General features: G+C 43.7%; 1 protein-coding gene across 1 annotated transcript in view; it reads right to left on the minus strand.

The window, feature by feature from the left end:
- Positions 1 to 19434, minus strand: part of unc5cb (unc-5 netrin receptor Cb) — a 133232-nt gene that overhangs the window by 113403 nt on the left and 395 nt on the right. The window lies entirely within an intron of this gene.

A 19434-nucleotide genomic window follows, 5' to 3' on the forward strand; every position in this document is an offset into this window, starting at 1 on the left:
AAACCAAAAAAATAACAGGGGGCACTTGAGAAATCTGCTGTTTTTTGTCTCCCTCCGGCCTTGACCGATCCACTCTCCTATGCTCGGCTTAATATCCTTTCATTTCTCTAGTGTTTACAATGTAATTACTGCAGGAGACTTAACAAGATCTGCAGAGAATATGCTAAATGTTGTCTCTCAATGGATTTGATGCTCCCTATTTTACTCGATCTGTGAAACAACTTCCTCCTCTTCCTTTTATGTTCTTTTCTCTTTCGAGCTAAAGTGCCACTTCTTTGTGAAAGCGCACAAAAAGCTACAAAAAAACAAACACTGAAAAGCGAGAGCGACAGACGGAGAGAGAGACTGTACGTGTGTGTTCTCGGTGAGCTCCTCAGAGGTGGGTTGAGGGCTGTGAAAGGCCACATTGTTGATGTCAAGGCCAGTCAGCATCAAAGGCCTGATTCAGGTGGTGAGAGGACACACACACACTCTTCCGCTCAGCCCCCTGAAGACCCCAAAAAACATCACGGTTTACTGTTCCTGCTCACAGCAGAAGAACAATATTTGGAATCGAAGTGTAAACTCAGAGTGAGGTTAAGGGGGCACGCAGCAGCACGGTTCAGTGTGTGTGAGAGTGAGAGGAAAAGTGAGGTATTGTTCTTTATTCCCCTGACTGAAATATCTCCCGTGGCTCAAACGTAGCATTCATGAATGATAGGCTGTCTCAGGTAATGTTAGGGAACTGTTCTAGTGCACACGACAAAAATGGTGTATTTGTAAATGTAAATATTTAGGGTTGTTCTGACACCGATACTGGTCGATACCAATACTGCTATGACCCTCTGATACAGCCTAAAATGTTGTATTGGCGAGTATGTTAGTCAATGCACTCATCTGATTGTCCATGGATAGTATTTAGGACGTGTAAATAATTGGAGTTGTCTCAATACCAATACCAGTACCGATACTGGTACCGATACGAGTATCGGTCTCTGATACAGCCAAAAATGTGGTATCGGCGAGTATGTTAGTCAATGCACTGACCCTTCCCCCCAAAAATGGTTCCATATAAGTTATTACGGATTTTATTTTGAATGATGTTAATGATTAGAGTTATTCAGATACCAAAAGGAGTACCGATAGCAGTACCGATTACTGACGCTGGTATCGGCCTCTGATACAGCCTGAAATGTGGTATTGGTAAGGATGTTAGTCAATGCACTGACGCTTAGCCCCAAAAACAGTTCCATAATAGTTATTACAGATATTATTTTGGATATGTTCATGTTTAGAGTTGTTTCCATATTGATACCAGTACCGATACAGATACTGGTATCGGACTCTGATACAGCCTAAAATGTGGTATTGGCCAGATGAGTTATTATGGATATTATTTTGCACATGTTAATGATTAGAGATGTTTCGATACCAATAGCAGTACCGATACCAGTACAGATAGCAGTACCGATACCAGTACAGATACTGATATCGGCGAGTATGTTAGTCAATGCACTGATCTGATTGTCGGCAGGGCGATGCTAATGTAAAGTGTCATGTGAGTCAAAACTAGCAAAAGGTCAGTAATCATTAATCCGTTTTCCCACCAATAATACACAAATATTAATGACATCTTTTTGTGCATGTGCATGTTTATGAGTGTGCGTGTGTGCATATCGGGGTATTATATTAGTGTAGGAATTATTAAAGTTAAATACGAGAAGCTGTACCATGGTGTCAGGATGAGATTTAACAAGCTTTAATAACAAGCTTTAACGAGCTTAATTAGGAATCCATGCGATCCCCATGGAAACGCCTCAACCCCACAGAACCCGGCTAAGGGTCTGAGCAGCTTTCAATTGGATTACTGCGGCTAATGTCACTGAGACACAACAGTGAAAACAAACAGAGGAGAGGCGGGTGAGGAAGGGATGAGGTGGGATGAATGGGGGGAAAAAAAACCGGGATGGATGGAGGAGAAGGACCTTTGGCAGGGGAGGGATACCTGCTGGGGGACGGATGGGAGGAGGGGGAGGGATAACCAGCAGAACCAGTAGGATTAGTGTCGCTCACAGATTTGGCTTGTGCACAGGAGACACAGGAGGACGAGTCCCTGCCTCCACGCCTTTTACACTCCAGTGTGCTTCCAAAACTTATTAACCCCTTCCTAACTAACATTGACGTACTGTTATTTGCTCATATAGTGATTAAACTGGGAAGCCTTTTTTGAATACCTGTGAGCCACAAAGTCTTAAGAGTATGAAGTCGGGACTGATAGAAGTGGAGGAAAATGGATGTGACAAGGGTGTAGTTTTCATTGTAACATTGGTGGGGACTACAACTTCTACAACTATGTACAACTACAAATAAATATATATATATTATTGGACAAAATTATTGGTAGGGACAATCTAGTCACTTCTGCACATTGGTATGAACAAGTCCCTACGGTCCCTACCCAATTCTACTCCCCAAGGTTGTGCAGACAAATAAGCAACTGGGCCCCATTCAGGCCGGCGAGCATGGCGGAAGAGCGATGCAGAGTTGGTCTTCTTTCTGCTGGACATGTAGGTGCCTCAGACCGGGTAGGACAAGCTAACCGGCGTTAGCATGCTAGAGTAAAGTTAACCGTGATGCTGTCGGTGTTAGCTCGGCGGGGCGGGCTTGTTCTCGCACAAGAGTGTTAGCTTCTGGTGACGAAAGGCCCAGGAGGAGGAGCCCAGTTTGAATGTGTTGTTGACAAAATGCAAGGAGAAATCCAACTTATTATACCTCTAAGCTTTCCAATTGTAATATAATAATAATAATAATACAAATAACATGTAATATTATTTGTTGGTGGTTACTGTGTTGGTGTATTTCTTTTATACAGCTTTTAAAAATAAGACTTAAATAAAAATATGATTGAACGAAAAAAAATCTGAAAAAAAATTGCCTCAACTTCTCATTATCGTTAAATTAGCATAAATATAGATGCACTTTGGTATGTTTCAGGATGAAGGGAGCAGTTTATTCCTTTTGCCCACCATTATATTGCCGCATTTTTAAGTAAATGTTGGAAGAATTCAAATTAAAAAAATGCATGAACAACATATTATATGGAGAGAGAAAAATAATTAGATAAACAAAGCTTCATAAAGGAGGGAAACCACAACAGAATATCATGAAGTAAGCTGTTTTTATAATGTAATCTTGTTACTACCAGAGTAGTTGTTGGCACTTTTATTTGCACCTTCTTTAATTAACTGGATATTTCCTTACAAGTGTTGCAACATTTCAAGGCTAACGTAATCTCTTGTCCTCCTTCTGTCTCAGCAGGATCAGTTTGCCTCGCAGTGACCACAGGGAGGATCTGTAAAGTGCAGTCCGACAATGACGGAGTGACCTTTCAGATAAGCATGATAGAGCTGCCCGTCCCAGCTCTTCCCTGATACGTGCACACACACACACACATGGACACACAAACAAAAGTGCACACACTCAGAGGTGGACACGCACGGACATATCTGATGACCTACTCTCTGACAGGTTCCCCCTGAGGGATTTTTTTTTTTTACACCCGCACACACAAAGTAGTCATCTTCCCAGGCGGAGGATCGTGGGGTGTCATCTGGCAGGTAGGGTATCACTGCACCCTGGGTGCTGGGAATACGGGGGGTGACCTCTGTGGTTATACAAAGGTCACGGAGGTCTCTCGGACTACACAGTGCATCTATACATCCTCAGCCTTGAGCGAGTCTACGCGGGGAGGTCATCTTTCACCATCTATCTGCGGCATTCTCCCATGCCTGTAGCAAGTCCCCTTCATGGTCCCGCTATATATAGTCTCCTCGCTTCCCAGGATCCTTTGTGATGTCCTGCTGTGGTGGAAAGAGTCTGGGGCTCATCATTATAAATCAGCCTGTTAGAGGGGAATAAAATTTTAAAGAGCTTCTGCCCGGGATTCAAACTGAAGTCTCCATTAGTGAGGCCGGAGCGAATGGTTGCGTGCATGGCAACACACAGCAAATCAACACAACAGGGCCTTTAATCATCCTCTCGGTCCTTTTGTTCTTCCTCCCTATCTCTCCCTTCTCTCCCGGGGTCTCTGCGATGAAACCCAGTAAAGTCACAGGTGTGTGTTTACTACATCATGTGATCAAATACATCTACATCTCCTGATCTGCTGCATAATTCAGACATACTTACACAGAGATATACTTTTCTAACCTTGCGTAGGTCTGCATAGGTCAAGGGAGATTAGAAGGGAGGAGAGGAGCTCATTTAATCATGCTGTGGTCTCTCGCAAGGGGGCAGGACGGGGGATGTTTTAAAAAAAAAAAAGCAAGCAGGGGAAACACAGCGAGGGTGCCCAGAAAGTCCCTGATTAAAAGGCAAAGAAGCAGAAACAGAGTCGGACATCAGAGCTGTAAAAACAAAAGAAGATGTAGCGAAATATAGCAATTTCAGCACGCACGCACGCACGCACACGCACAGAGCGACTATGATTTCATTTCATGTCAGCCTTGAGGCAGAGCGGGGCCAAACTACTCCCCTCATCATCATCCTCCTTCCCGATCGCTCTGTTCTTCTTGGCCCCGCCGCACGCCTCCGGGGGCCAGCGAAGGCGGCGATTAACGACAACAGGGAGAGTGTGTATAAGTGTGTAAGTGTGTGTAAGGCCTGATCGTTAGAGCGGCCAACTTGTGTAATACAATTACAGAGGCTGCAGAGAAACTGCTAATGTGCACGCAGGCAGCTCCGTCATATGGATCAGGTATTGAGTTTTCTATGCTTAATTCACTTTCCAGCACACACACGGGTGCATTAGTTAGATTAGAGGAGCGGGAGGAGGGGAGGCGGGGTCGGTCTACCGCCGAGCCAGGCAGATTTGTTTAGCGGTGGCTGTCAATTACAACCCTGACCCCTTGCACTAAATGGCTACTCATCCAATGGAAAACCAGGAAGTAGACAAAAGCCAGACGTGATTGGTAAAGACACGGCCATTTGCTGCCGAAGATAACAAGTGGCATGTTGTGGAGTAAACAATGGTGGAAACAGCGCGCTTAATGCTGCACCAATAAAACAGAGTGCTGGGGCCTGGAAAGGAAAATGTGACCATCAGTAAGATTAGTGAGGCGATGTTATCACTTGAATGCTGCGGTAATGGGACGCTACAAGGCCGGTGGTGGATGGGTACTTAAAAATATGAAACGGCAAACAAATGATTCGATTTGCTCTCTTGAAAAGTCCCGAGCAATTTAAGAGACTGATTGTGGAGGCAATCACTCGAACACTGTGCACCCCCTCTTACTCTTTTTATGGATTGCTTTGGGTTTGAGTTTAACAAATGAGACTATCTAATGTATTTATACACTATACTACAACAGTTAGCATTCTGATCTTACCATATTGGCCCGAATATAAGACAAGGTTCGTCTTATATTCGGGGGCTAGACTTTGAAGGCTGACATACGTTCACATCAGTAGACGGCGCCACTTATAAAGAGAGTGTACCCCTCATGACTGAGGCCAGCCGTCACTCACAGCTACAGTGCCAGGGGGATGAAAGTTGAAGAGACACGGTGATCGTCCAGAACAAAGTGGCCTCGTTATGATGCCAAGTTTAAGGTAATTGTTGTTACAGAGTGTAATGTCCAACAATGGCGAGCTCAAAAGGAACAGCTAGCCACGGAGCTCCGTGCCCCGTCCTCCTGCGCTCTCACCTCGCGCCTACGTTAAAGTCCCTGGAGTCCCAGAGGACCGGGCCGGCCCATCCCGGCCCGGAAAAACGCAGCAACGGTCTTAAAAATGTCTTACCTAACAGAAGGTAACAGAGAAAATTGTACCGTTGTCCTTAAAGCGGCCGCTTCCAAGAGTTGACAGGAGAGTGTGTGAGTGTGTTACTGACACGTGGAACAAAAGTTCCCAGCTGTTTTAAGTCTGCTTTAGAGCTCACTTCAATAGTTAATGATTTATTGACATTTTTAAAGGTATTTTATTGTATTTAAATGTGACAATTTAATCTAAAAGAAAACATGATCGTTTTATAATCCGTGTCGTCTTATATTCCAATCAATACAGTACTTTACTTTTAAATTCTTTTGACTTTCACTTGAGAAATCCAGAAGGTCATCTTCCGGGAACAGACTTTATATCTATTAGTAGACTTACGGTAAAAGTGCATATTATGTATTACACATTAATAATTGCACTGTGCTTCATAAAAGGGAAGATTTATAGATAAAACCTTATTATTAATTAATACTCCTCACTAGCACAGGAAGCTTTTGAGTGGTACTTAACGTTTACACGTTAGAGTTATTTTGCTCCATAATCAAATGCCTATTACATAAAATACATACATTTTTTATAATCACATATAGCTTTAAAAAGTAATGTGGAGAGAAGATTTCCAACATACTGTGGATCAAAGACAGGGGAGAATAAAGGCCAGGCTTCAAAAAACGTCCTATATTTCTGTAACTTTAAAAAGCATCATGAATAAAACGCAAATGTATAAAATGTATTTCAGTTATTGCTGTCTTCTCACATGCGTTCATCTGCATGTCTAGAAGCATTACGGCCATTTCCCACTAAACCTTGACTCACTCATCTCCAGAGAACGGGACTCACAGGAGGAAAGAGTCATAACTCCAGTTCGAGAATCATTATAACTCTCTTCCAGAGATGGTAAATAAATTAAATCTCACAGCAGCTCTTTTTCCTCCAGTAGCCTAATGGGAAGCAGGAGGGGGGCCTCAATTTCCACAGTAAACACCTCCCTCCCATGTAAACACATAAAATCACAACAAGATGGCCAGCGCGGCTCGGCTCGTAATCGTATCACTGAAGTGAGATGAGTGAGTTTTAGGAGCGGGAGAGCATTATTGCTGTTTGCAGCTGATTGAATTAAAACGTCTGCTTCGCTCCCAAGAGACCACCCGGATTCAAAGGACGTAGTTTGTCTGCGTGTAACGGGGGGCACTCAGCAACAAATACTTTGTTAAGCCTTTACAAAAACTCTCTTTGTAGGCTTTGACAGTGTTTTTTCTTCTCCATCCGACACCCAGCGTCTTCTAACAGAGGAGGAGAGCCAAAGGGAAAGACAAATAGAAATGAAGAATAAAGTTGGATGTGACAGGCGGAGCAGAGAAAACCTTTAGCAACAGATAGATATCAGACAGCTACATCCCTCAATGTGGCACATCCATCAAAGGCATGATCACTTTTGTCCTCCCACTTCCCTATACGCTTTCCTATGTGTGTCAGAACCGCTTTGACCGACCCGTTTGACTCCATGGCCCTCTGACTTCACACACGAGCATGTTAACCGAGTGACTGCTGACACTCCTTGTATTTGACATGCCCGCTAGAAATTCCTCCGACGGTAAACTGCGTTCTGTCAAGTTCTTATTAAAACAAACTGGAACCAAAATGGAAGCTACAATGTAAATATTCCAGCCTGAGTTTCTCATGCCTTCACCGTCAAGTTCGATCATTGTAGCAACAACTGCCAACAAGAAAAATGGCAGCCAAAACCAGAACCAGGTTGCGCCGGTATCTGGTGTTGCCACGGAGAAGCAACACAATGAGGCTCAGATTACCTCGTCGGATTGCACCAGAATGGAAATATGCTTAAATGTGAGATGGTAAAGCCTTACACATTCACCATTGTTGCATTTGTTACCAGATTCTTGCCTGTCTTCCCAGAACACAAAGCCACACAATGCAGCCCAGAATAGTTGTGGTTAATGTGCCTGAATCCTGGATGCTCTTAGCCTGTTCTTCCTGTGGGTTGAAACCACGCAGCTTAACAGTGTCCTCCTTTTCCTTTGGCTGCTATCATTGCTTTGGCGGTCATGCTACATAAAAGATTTGGCATGGAGCAAAAGAGCTAACAAAATAGTGTCGTTAGCAGAAAGCAAAAATACCATGATTTGGTAATACGCAGCTAAATGTGAAGGAATGTGTGCAGTTGGATTTAAACAAGCAGCTACTGAAGGGAACTCACCGGGAGGTACAATTTACCAGCTCCTTCCTTTAAACAACAGAGGTTACCCTACTTCGCCCCCCTCCCCTCCCTAAGCTTTTACCTGACGGATCAGCTTACCTCACGTCAGCCTTAAAAAACCATGGGAACCCCTATGCATGGTGTGTCACCACTGAATTATCGGTTTCCGCTGCACATGCTCCAGCATATCTGCAGCAGGCCATTATGGTGTATCAGTTTACAGTGAGTGCGCTGACTCCAGTGCAGCTGGTGGACTGTATGGGGTCATAGTTTATAGAGGGCTGGAATTAGAGAAACAAGCCTGTCATCTTGCTAAGCTCGCTCATTTTTTCCAAACGGAGATCTCGTTTCTCCGTCGACTTGACTTGAGGAAAAGCAGCGAAACAAAACAAGCTTCTATTGAGCAATGCTTCCCACGAAACCCATGGAGAGGTCACCATCATCCAAATAAGGCCTGGTACAGCCAATAAAAATAATACTTATTCAGAATCACTTAATCATTTATTATTGTTCCTTTTTTTACAAGTAAATAAAAAATGTTAAAATTTGTTTCCAAAGGTGAATGCAGAAATTAACTAGAGATGTTCTGATGCCATTTTTTCCTTCCCGATACCAATACTGATACCGATACTTGAGTCAGCCCATACTGAGTACGCCTCAGATACTAGTGTGATTAAAAAATGATACATATTATTGGTGGAAAAACATTGATTGCTGACATTTAGCTAGCATCAAACTCCCTGCTAGCACCACACTAGTGTCGTTTGTTATTTTCGCAAGATAATTTACCTAATATCGGTTAATTTTGTGGGGGCTAAATAATTATTATATCAGATTGTTAAATTGCCTGGTATTCTTGCAGATACATGATACCGCATTTTAGGCAGTACCTGAGGCTGATACCGATACTGGTGTAAGAGCTGATATTGATACTGGTATCGGTTTGGCACAAATATCGGCAAATCTCTACCTTATACTGTCAAAAATAATTATGCCATCAGATTGTTGAATTGACGGGCATTCTTGCAGATACAAGATACCGCATTTTAGGCAGTTTCTGTGGCAGATACCGATACTGGTATGAGAGCCGATATTGACACTGGTATCGGTTTTGGCACAAATATCGGCAAATCTCTACCTGATACTGCCAATAAAAATAATAAACATGCACAAAAATGTATCTTTAGTTATTATTTGAATTAATACCACTCATAGGTTTGGTTTGAAACGGTAAGTGCAGAAATTGATCCTTATGTTTTCACAATACTGAGGGCTTGGTCTAGTCTCTAGGCATCACACATCCAACGGTTACTGTCTGCATCAATATTTGGGTTTCCGTGTCTGAACGAATGTGGATCCTGTTGACGTTAAACAGCAAACAAGAGTTGTGTTTATTGTGGGAATGTGAAGCGAGGGTGCTCATCTGTGTACAAAACAGGGCCAATTCAGACATTTGACCTGGTTTAGGAAAAACTCCTGCGCCCTTTTTTCTCTCCCACTCTGCATTTCAGAGCGATCGACACAACAACATCCATTATTCACCTTCTGCCCGTTTGGTTGGCTCCTTGAAAGGGGCAAACGCACAGCTGGAAGCGCCCTTCTACTGCCAATCCCTTACACAACTGGAAGATTTGCATTTGTGTACAGCGCATTATTCCCAAAGTATTAAAGTACGCACTCTTTCAGATGAGATGCATTCATGTACTACAGCGATACTGTGAATGCTAGGGCAGCTAAACCAGACTTTGTTTAATCCTTTCATGTTGGAACATCATGTAGGACAAGCTGGGAGTGACTCTTTGAGCTCATTAATAATTCTGACATTTACAGCAGTGAACTTTCGGAGCTGCTTTCTGTCATCATCATCCTCTTCTCCCTAGTATTCATTAACCGAAGAATGCATAAAAATCAAAGACAACACAGCCTCTTATTCTCCGCATGGAACCCCCTAATTTGGCAGATTCTTTTTACTTTAACAGCGCCTTTTGGTTCCCTGACAGATTCCTAAAGAAGAAGAAGAAAGTACAGTTTGCCTCCTCTGGCACGCACACACTCATTGTAGCAACTTCGACAGCGTGCTTTACATGTAAGGAGTCATAAAGTAACCCTTCACCGTGGGGCTTCTGTCTGGGCCCCATTTAAATGAGACCCATTGAGCCTGCCCCAGTTAAACACTGTCTGCCAGTAACTTAGGTCAGCGGGGACTGATCATGGAGATACGGCACACACACACGCTGTACAAACACAGGAAAGTGCTGACACCCAGCAGCAATCTCGAGTTGCAAACCATTACTGGAGTCACAGTAACAAAGCCCAAAATAAAGAAAAGAGGTCACGCAGTAGTTGGTTTGGTGGTGGTTACGAAGGTGGGGTTTGGTTGCTCTGGAACTGTGCTGTACAAACTATGTGATGACAACACTTCTAGATGACGCCAGAGTTTTTTAAGTAAAATTTCCTGCAGAAAAAGTTTACATTTTTATAAGCTGATATCGGTATCTAGGATGATAATATCGGCCTATATCGGGAGAGAGATATATCGGTCAGGCTGTAGTAGGACAGACAGATTAGCTTAGTTTAACTTTATTACTACAAGGTCAGCAGCCCTGGTTGAAGGTGGGGAAACACACTTTCTCCAATATTTTTAGGTACTTTTTCGACGTAGTTTTAAGTATAAAACATTTGACAAACATTATTCTGGAAGAACTGAATTCGCCAAGCAGATCTGAGCTCTTCATTTGCTTTCAGACCTAAGAGAGGACGTCAAATGTTTTCCAAAATGATGGTGATGAATTTTCAGCGTTTGCTGCTACTTGAAAAGAGTAATTACACAAAAACAGAGAAAAACACCCGTCCATTATGTGCCTTCAAAAAGTCAAGCATGATCTCAACAGCGTCATTTTTTAAATCATCCCGACTCTTAGCCCACATTTGGACTCTTCTCTGCTCTCGTCGACAGGAGTGCACGGATGCTGGGGGAGGCTGGGGAGGTTTGCGGGGGGATTAATCTTACAGTGCATACCGATTGTGAAGCTTTAATTTAGCACCTCATTTAACTCAGTAAAAACAACAACTTTACAGGCTGGCATTCTGACACACATTTAATTCTGCCCTCTGGTAATGGTCTGCTCTGTTTAAAAGTCTGTTTGGCAGCTCTGTAGATAACAGATGGAAGAAAAATGAGGGGAATTATGAGAAAGATTGATTTCCTGGGGATGAATGGTCTGGTATTCACACAGATTTATCTGAAACAGACTTTCTCGGACTCTGTTATTATTGAATAAACACGCATGCACGCGCGCACACACACAATGTGCCACCATATGCAGACAAACAAGAGCGTGCACACGCATTTACACAACACTGTGCTCCTTTAGAAAGCTAAGAAAACAGAAGCAGACAGAGTTATGTGAGTCAGAAAGAAAATATCGTAAGAGGTGATAAGAGGTGAAAGAGTGCAGACTGTTGAGGACATAACTCGGAGTTTCTTTGCAGAAAAATATCACCGCTCATTCTCCAGATCTAACTGAATGAATGCATAGGTGGAAATAATTATCTCGCACAATGTCAGAAAAAATGTGGTAGCGCTGAATAATCCAGCTTTCCTCGCGCCCTTTTTCTCTAACGTCTTGTAAAAATATATTCCTTTAGAAGAACAAGAACAAGCATTGTCCTTTAAGGCGTCCCGAGCCCATCTCTAAGGAACCGTAATGTAAACCAGAGGCTGTAACTTCTCTTGTGGCATCTCAAAGCAGACACAGGAATGGAGTTAAAGTGGGGAGGGGGGGGGGGCGAAGAAGGGGGGGGGGCCGGGGGCGGATAAAGTCCCTCATTTGAGGCCCATAAAAAACAAGGAGGCACAAACATTTATCTGTGGAAAGGCTTTCATCGGATGCTTTAAGAGCGGAGAAATAACAGAGAGCAAGATGCTGATAAAGTGGAGACAGGAAATGGGGAGCGTGGGTCTGCTGCTCTCATGTTTCAGCCGGGTAGTGGTCCCATGCCTGCCCCCCACCCCACCCTCTCCCTCCTTATACCCCCGTCTCGGTTCTGCTGACATACATAGACCACAACCCTCCCCAACCAGACATTAGTGCGGCGTCTGGAAACCGCCAGGCCTCTTCACAACGCTGAGATGTGACAACAAAATGCTTCAATCTGCAGGTACATAAAGCGTCTATATGGATGAATCCACTCGAGGGCTGGACAAAATATACACACCAGCCCAGCAAATGACTTATTACAGATAAATACTATTCTTCAAGAGGGCTTTTATATATTTGCTTTAGTCCCATTCCACTCGTGAGGCTCCGGCTCTACGCACAAGACAGGGCAAAGCCAGGATTAAGGGTTTAGCTTTGTCAATCACAGTCAGAACAGAGGGAGAGATAGCAGCTGTATTTCCATTCGGCAGAGCCGGGTTGGATTTCCATAGAGACACGAAAATTCAGGTGATTGCCAAAGCCCTCCTCACGCAGCGTGTGTGACTCAGGTGTTATGAGTCACCATTGATATCATCTCGCTCATTACCGCCTCAGTGGTGCGTTGGTTTTTTTTTTTTTTCAGACCTTAACGTAGCCTGGCTTTAACATCAAAGGTGCCCAGACAGCGACGGAGCGGAGGATTGAAAGAGCACCTTGATTTTCATGCTCGAGACTGTCTTTGAAATGATCTCATCTCATGTTGATGTGACAGCGTCTTCATTTAAAAGAATGAAATAAATTGTGGATGGTTTTCTCAGGCCTCTGTGTGGTTTGTTTGAATGCATGTCCCATGTGTGTATTATATATGTATGTAGGCACTAGAGCCTGATTTTTGGGACTGATACCGATATCAGTTAGGCTGAATTGAAAACCTCGGCTTTCTTATATAAATAACTTAGATAAGCTGTACAAACTATGTGATGAAACCATTTTTAAATGACCCCAAACATTGTTTCCATTTCGAACATTTCAGCTTATTTCAGAAAAAATACATGCTGATACTGATATCTACGTTATGATGTGCCTATATCGGCCTATATCGGCCCATATCAGTGGACAGATATATCGGTCTGGCTCTAGCTGGCAGGACAGATGAACTCAGTTTAACTCAATAACTGGATGCCTACATTACCTGCAGCTCTGGTTGAAGGTAGGGAAACACGTTACACTTTCTCGCTACTTTTATTAATTTTCACAATAACAAGTATTAAAATTTCACAAACATTATAACTGAAGCACTAAAATCGCCCATCAAGCTCAAACATCACATCTCATTTACCATCACAGCTAAGCTAACGTAAACCCCTGTTTCCATTCTTTGTGCTAAGCTAACCTCCACTGGGCAAAGCTTCATATTTAGGCTCCTCACGTGAGATTGCTACCAACTTTCTTATCCAACTTTCAGCGAGAAAAGCGAATAAGCGCTTTAAGACCAGCCCTCAATTTCTGGAGGAATTTAAAGGTGCAGTTCTGCCTCTTGGCCCCGTGCTACAACTGAGTCAAGCCCGGATTATCCCACACCTGCATGCAGGGCATGTTTGGCCTAAATATTCGGCCTGTACTGTTGGAGCTTCTCTCATCTTGCTTTGCCACGCCTGGACTGTGCTTGATGTAGTAGTTACCGAGGCTGTTCCGTGCTCCATGCTGGGCCGGGGAACAAACACAGTTAGAGGACATTTGGGAAATAAGAGCGTTCCCACTGACTCGACCTTTTACTGCTCATCAGCACTTTGGGCTTTTATAGTGTCTGTGTGCATGCATAAGAGTAGCAACATTCCTCTCTCAAATCCCCCCCTAACACTGTAGCCTAATCCTCTTTGGTAGGTAGAGTAGCGTGTACGCTACGCGGTGATGATTACATCAGCTAAATGATGGCTTCATGCTGATTATCACCCAACTAAACATGGAGCCAGTAAGAGATATGTTGCAACTGATACATTTTTGTTTCTTATACTCCCATTTACCTGCGTTTGTAGTGACACGTCCTTGACTGATTTTCGGTTACAACCACAAAAATGCAGCGGGACATTAGCGGTGGAGCACCGGGGGGGGGAGGCGGCCATGATGCCAAATTAAAGGGCAGGCGTGGAGTGTGTACTTATACTCACTCATGATGTGCTCTGTCAGCCCCGCTGCTTATAATGGCATGAGAAGGGCCACTTAACTCGTAATCACCTCTCTCTCTTCCTCTATGGCTCTGTCCTCCTCTCCAGACCCTCCACTCCCCCAACTCCTGACTTTCTGACTCTGATCTCTAATCATAAATGAACTGTAGATCAAGAGCAGGGGACAGTGGTCTACACCCTCTCTCCCCCCCTCCTTTGGCTGAGATCCTGTAATCACAGTGCTCTCGGAGGCCAACAAGCCTCTGAATGAGGAATGACTGTACCTCTAATGCATCTCAACTTTGAAGAGCCAATTTCTGGCAGAGGGTGGGGGGGAATCACAGGTGGGGAATCAGGTCAGCACCACCATCACCATCATCCACACAATCATTACGCCTCTATATCTCCTCTTGTAGCGTAATTCAAAGTGCGACCTTTTATACAATTATTTCATTTTCCATCCGAAGCCTAAAAAGCTCAAACTTGCCACAATATGTCGGAGTAATTTCTGCCCCGCGCTGCACATTGACTCACCCTAATCTCACACGCGCACGCTATCTAGGTGGTGCAGTACACATGGTGTGGACACGCAGGTCAGCCGTTCTGGCACAGGCCTGCCCGTCAAGTGCTGCTACTTGTGCCGAGCTCCGCTAATGGACTGCTAATAGAAGTGAATGCCGCACTGTGAAGCTCCCCCTGTAGTTGAGAGTGTCACACAGGGTGATTAATGACACACTCTCCTCTCCTGTCCGTCCCTGTCCTCGCTCCATATCTTACTCTCTCTTCACTTTTACCTCCAGCTCTTCTTCCTCCTCTTCCACTAATCTTTCCGTCCCGTTCGCCTCATTTGTGTCCTTGCGATTCACCCTCTTCTCACCCTCGCTGTTGTCCCTCTTTCTCTCTGTCCCTGTCTCTGAGAGGAGGGGACATGACGGCGATGACACAAGAATCTGAAATCAATATTACACTCCCCGACAGTCAAGTTTATTTGCAAGGCTGTAGCTTCAAATGGCTTTACAGAGCGGCGGATATGAGGGAAACAAATTAAATGGAAAGGAAGCCTGCTACAGAACCTCATTAGGAAGAAAGGCTTTTTAGTGGAGGACAGAAAATACTCAGAATAAACATTAAAATTGCTCGGGTGAGCCACGTATCTGTTGCGCCACCATGGGCCTCTAAACATCAGGAGCAATTTCAGGTTGTTTCTAAGACTTCTTTTGGTTTAAAAACATGACACATACTTCATATTTTATACACAAATTTGAAATTAAGGCCAAGATTAGACCGATGGACCCTTTGCTACGCCCCTCCCTCGAACGGCCACTGTCCAATCCTATGTTAGCAACCGTAACTAGGCGCGGGAGGCCTGTCAAGCTTTCAGAACAAGGAGAAATGCCAAAAACAGTGCGCATATGGGATCTGCAAGTCATCAGCAGATATCCTCAAAGTTTAGAGGGGTCAAATTTTTTCGCTTTTCCGAAGCCAAAAACTTGAGAGGGGAGATGTCAGACACGGATTAAAAAAATTGTGGAAGACACTCAACTGGGCTCAGCTTGCGATCATGTCTGGCCTTCGCTACCACCACAGATGATACCGACACCGCCTTCATTTTACCGCCCCTTGGTTTGTGCCATTGCTGTGGCAAACTTATACAGGATTTTATCAGGCTTTCCTGTTGTGCCTATAGGAGATCCAGTGTATGGATCAAGCCCACGATGTGCGAGCAATATCCTGACGCGCTTTAGACAACATGAAAAAGTGGGATCATTTCGTTTTTTCTAGCAGTGAGCTAAAACATATTCGATAATGAAAGTTATAGGGAGTCTGAACTAAACATAAGCTTAAAATAAAACAATACTGACTTACCCTGCTGTGCAGGAACATTGTTGTTCTTGTATGATTGTCCTAAACATGAATAGTCAAGACGTGGGGTGCCTGATGCTTGCTTCGGGACCGGTGAGCGTTCGCCTCGTTTTTTATGACCTCTTCATTCTCAACACTCTGCTGACAGATTATATTGTGGATGTCGCTTTCAGACGCGTATTGTCGTCCTTTCTGTCGACTTCTCTCTGATATTTGGGAACTATTTTTTCACTATTTTTTCCCACGGAACATATCTCACTGTTATAGTTGTAAACGGCATAATATTTACATGCTGGTGCGAAAGATTGACAGGCATAGCAACAGTAACCAAGGGGGGCGGGACTTAATGAAGGGTTACTTTTCTTAATATTTGAAATATTTTGGGGCTAAATGTGTTAAATTTTACTTTAATGTATCAGACATTGTGATTTTTTCCACCACATTTATAACCTGAGTGTCGGGAAAGCTCTCACATTGCAATTCAATGTTATAATATGAGACAAAAATGTACAGATAATATAAACAAATAGTAAAAAAAAAAATAGGAAAGGATTGGCTGATTCACTTGGGGGGAATTTACACTCATGACCTCAGCACTTGTAATAAAGTCCGCCCTACAATGTCAGTAACAGCGTTTGCCTCCACCAGCACAACCCAAGATGTCATCCAGCAGATGTCTGCAGAGCAGTTCCCACCCCTTAAAATAGCTCCATGTACATTTTCTGCCTCCACAACAATAGTATAAGGCATCAAGTGGAGCGGGGAAGCAAACTCAGCAGCCACTTTTCACAGTAATTATCACTTAGTACCTCGCTCCTTCTGCGGCTCTGCTAGCTACCAGCATGCACCTCTGACCCCACTCGGCACTGTCACACCGACCCGTACACTCTGTTTGCTTTGCCTTCTTCCCTTCACCTGCACGAAGGGGAGAGCGTTACTGAATCTGAATATCCTTTAAAAAGTTGCTCAGAAAAAGGGAGAACTGCTCCTTCCACACAATGTCCTCATTGTGCGTACAGGCCCTGTTTATAGAATGACCGCAGTGGTTGTAATGTTAGTGGTTCCCCCGAGGAGAGAGTTGTCAGGCCACAGGGAAGCCGGTTTGAATAATAATCACAGAAATAACATTCACTTCTACCTGCGCTAAGATCAGTGTGAAGGGGAGGAACAACACGAGCGTTTGAGACCACGTATAATAAGGTCCTTTAACGTTTTCCTCCTCAGTGGACACATCGTCAGAGAGTGGTGAGGTGGCAGAGACACGCAGAGGGAGACATGAGAGCTGCATTGTGGAAAAACTGAAGTAATCACAGGAAGGCCGGCACCCAGGGCCGGACTCTGCGTCTAAAATACCCCCTGCACAACAGAGATGCAGTATTTAGGGTTTATTATAGGACTCCCAAGAAAATAGAAAATAAACCGATTAAAAAAACTCTCCTTAAACGCTCCTTCCTTTCTTTTTAACTTCCCTCTGAAGCAGATTTAAAACGTTTAATCAATAAAGGTCTAGTTTCTCCGAATTCTCCGGCCACTCTGTTTCATACGTTCACCAATTTGCACTAAAAAAGTTGTTACATCCGGTCTGCTTAAAAAGAAACACCCCATAAATCCTCTCTTGCTGGGATTTTTCCACGAGGAAGTACTCCACATACTCCCGTAACCACTTGACATCCTCCATCAACTTTTTTAAACCAACATGCGGACGCTGCACGTACTGTACAGCTCCGCCGCTGCGCTGGAAATACCAGAAGTACATCTGTTCTTGCACCGAGGGTTTCCAATCAGGCTGCTGTCACAGAGCGCTCAGCAGCTACCTCTCTGGCAGCTCCCAGCTTATATCTGTCTCAACCTGTCTCCTTTTGTCAAGAGTTCAGCAGGTTAATGAGCACTCTCATTTCCCAGCATTCACTTCTCGCTGCCTGTAGATGGGGCGAGAGGAAGTTCTCGCCGAGGCTGAGTCAGAAAGTGAAAAATAAAGTGCAATCGCCAGAGGAAACGGAGCTAAATATACAAAAATATGTTGGGGAAAAAATGAGTTGGAAATGTATGCAGGGAAAGCATGGTGTTACTAGTAAATGAGCCACTTTAATCACCAGTCGTTTTACACTGAAGGAGTGACTCTCCAGCGATTTAGAAATGTGTAGCTCATCAGAGGCCCAAAAATAGCGAGGCCCATTAATTAGTCTCAAACAATGTTCTCCTGCCGTATCGACTGCTTAATGGACAGAGAAGGACCTTGTTCGTATTCCCATCCAGTCAATGACACGGCTGCTCTCCGGGGTTTTGGAACGGGTATTATGTCATCTCACCCTGCCCTTCAGAAACCGGACCTGCCCTGTGCTGTTTTTTCATTCTTTCCTCTCCCTCTTGTGCTCATTAACTATGTAAGAGCGCGATGAAGGTCTGGAGAAGCTAGATAAGATTGCTCGGCCCTTTCTCTGTATATATATATATACTTAAATTTGAAGCTTTCGCATGAGCAGCAAAGCTTTTAATTTGAAAATACATAAATGTTAAGCCATTCAAAATTTCCACCGCAAAATCTGCTCGTGTTATTCAGCCATTTGGGAAAAGAGCAGACAGACCACCTACCGTAATTCCAGAGGCACTTCATGGAATCTGACACACATGCACAAACACATACTGCACATACGCCCTCACACAGATGGGCTCCTTTGTTTGACAGACAATCCCACTCAGGAGAGAGCAGATTAAGTAAATGGCTTCAGGTGTTGTGGCATTATCTTGATGCTTTTTGTAAGTGACAGCTACTACGGTTTACAAACGGACAACAGCTCTGAAGGAAGGAACACTGAAGGCTAAAAAAACAAACAAAACGATGATATTTAAGTGATAAAAGACTCCGAACTCTGCCTCCAAACTCCCCCGCTCTGTATTTCAAACACACAGATTATGAAGTCCTAATTAATAACAGTCATTGAAGCAAAGGTCAAGTCTATTTAAGAGCTTTAAAAGCTTCACTGGACACTAATTCCAATCATCCTAATAGGATGTGCCTTTTCCTAAAGAATAGAGCTCTTATTTTGACATTTAAACGCCAAAACAAGATTACCAAAGACCTACTCATCTTGGGAATTGTCTTTTATAACCAAACAGCCAAGACAAAAACAAATTAATGAAACATTAAGCCTCTCATCTGAGAGGTTTGAACAGTGGTCATGATGTCCACATGAAACTAAATTAACAGCAGCAGGAGCTCGGCATGAGTCAAATGTAATTTTGATCACAAAAATTACAGTGAAGAGGGCTGTTTTAGTCTGACTCCTGCACTGTGACTCAGAGTAGATTAAAAAAGGTTTTTTAAATATATTTCTCATCTATTTCTGTAGTCTGTTTATCTCCCAAGTCAGTCTTACAGGGGAGATTTTTTACAGGGGAGAACAACAACCTAAAGGTGCTGAATTTTATTTTGACGGTATCTTGGAAGCTCTGTTCAGGGCACAGATGTGATAGTGGGAGTGTTTGTGTTTACAACATCCAGTTCTGGTTTGCA

The sequence above is a fragment of the Semicossyphus pulcher genome, unplaced genomic scaffold, assembly GCF_022749685.1.
Source record: "Semicossyphus pulcher isolate SPU_LCO1_2020_fin unplaced genomic scaffold, fSemPul1.0.p SCAF_22, whole genome shotgun sequence".
Taxonomy (NCBI): domain Eukaryota; kingdom Metazoa; phylum Chordata; class Actinopteri; order Labriformes; family Labridae; genus Semicossyphus; species Semicossyphus pulcher.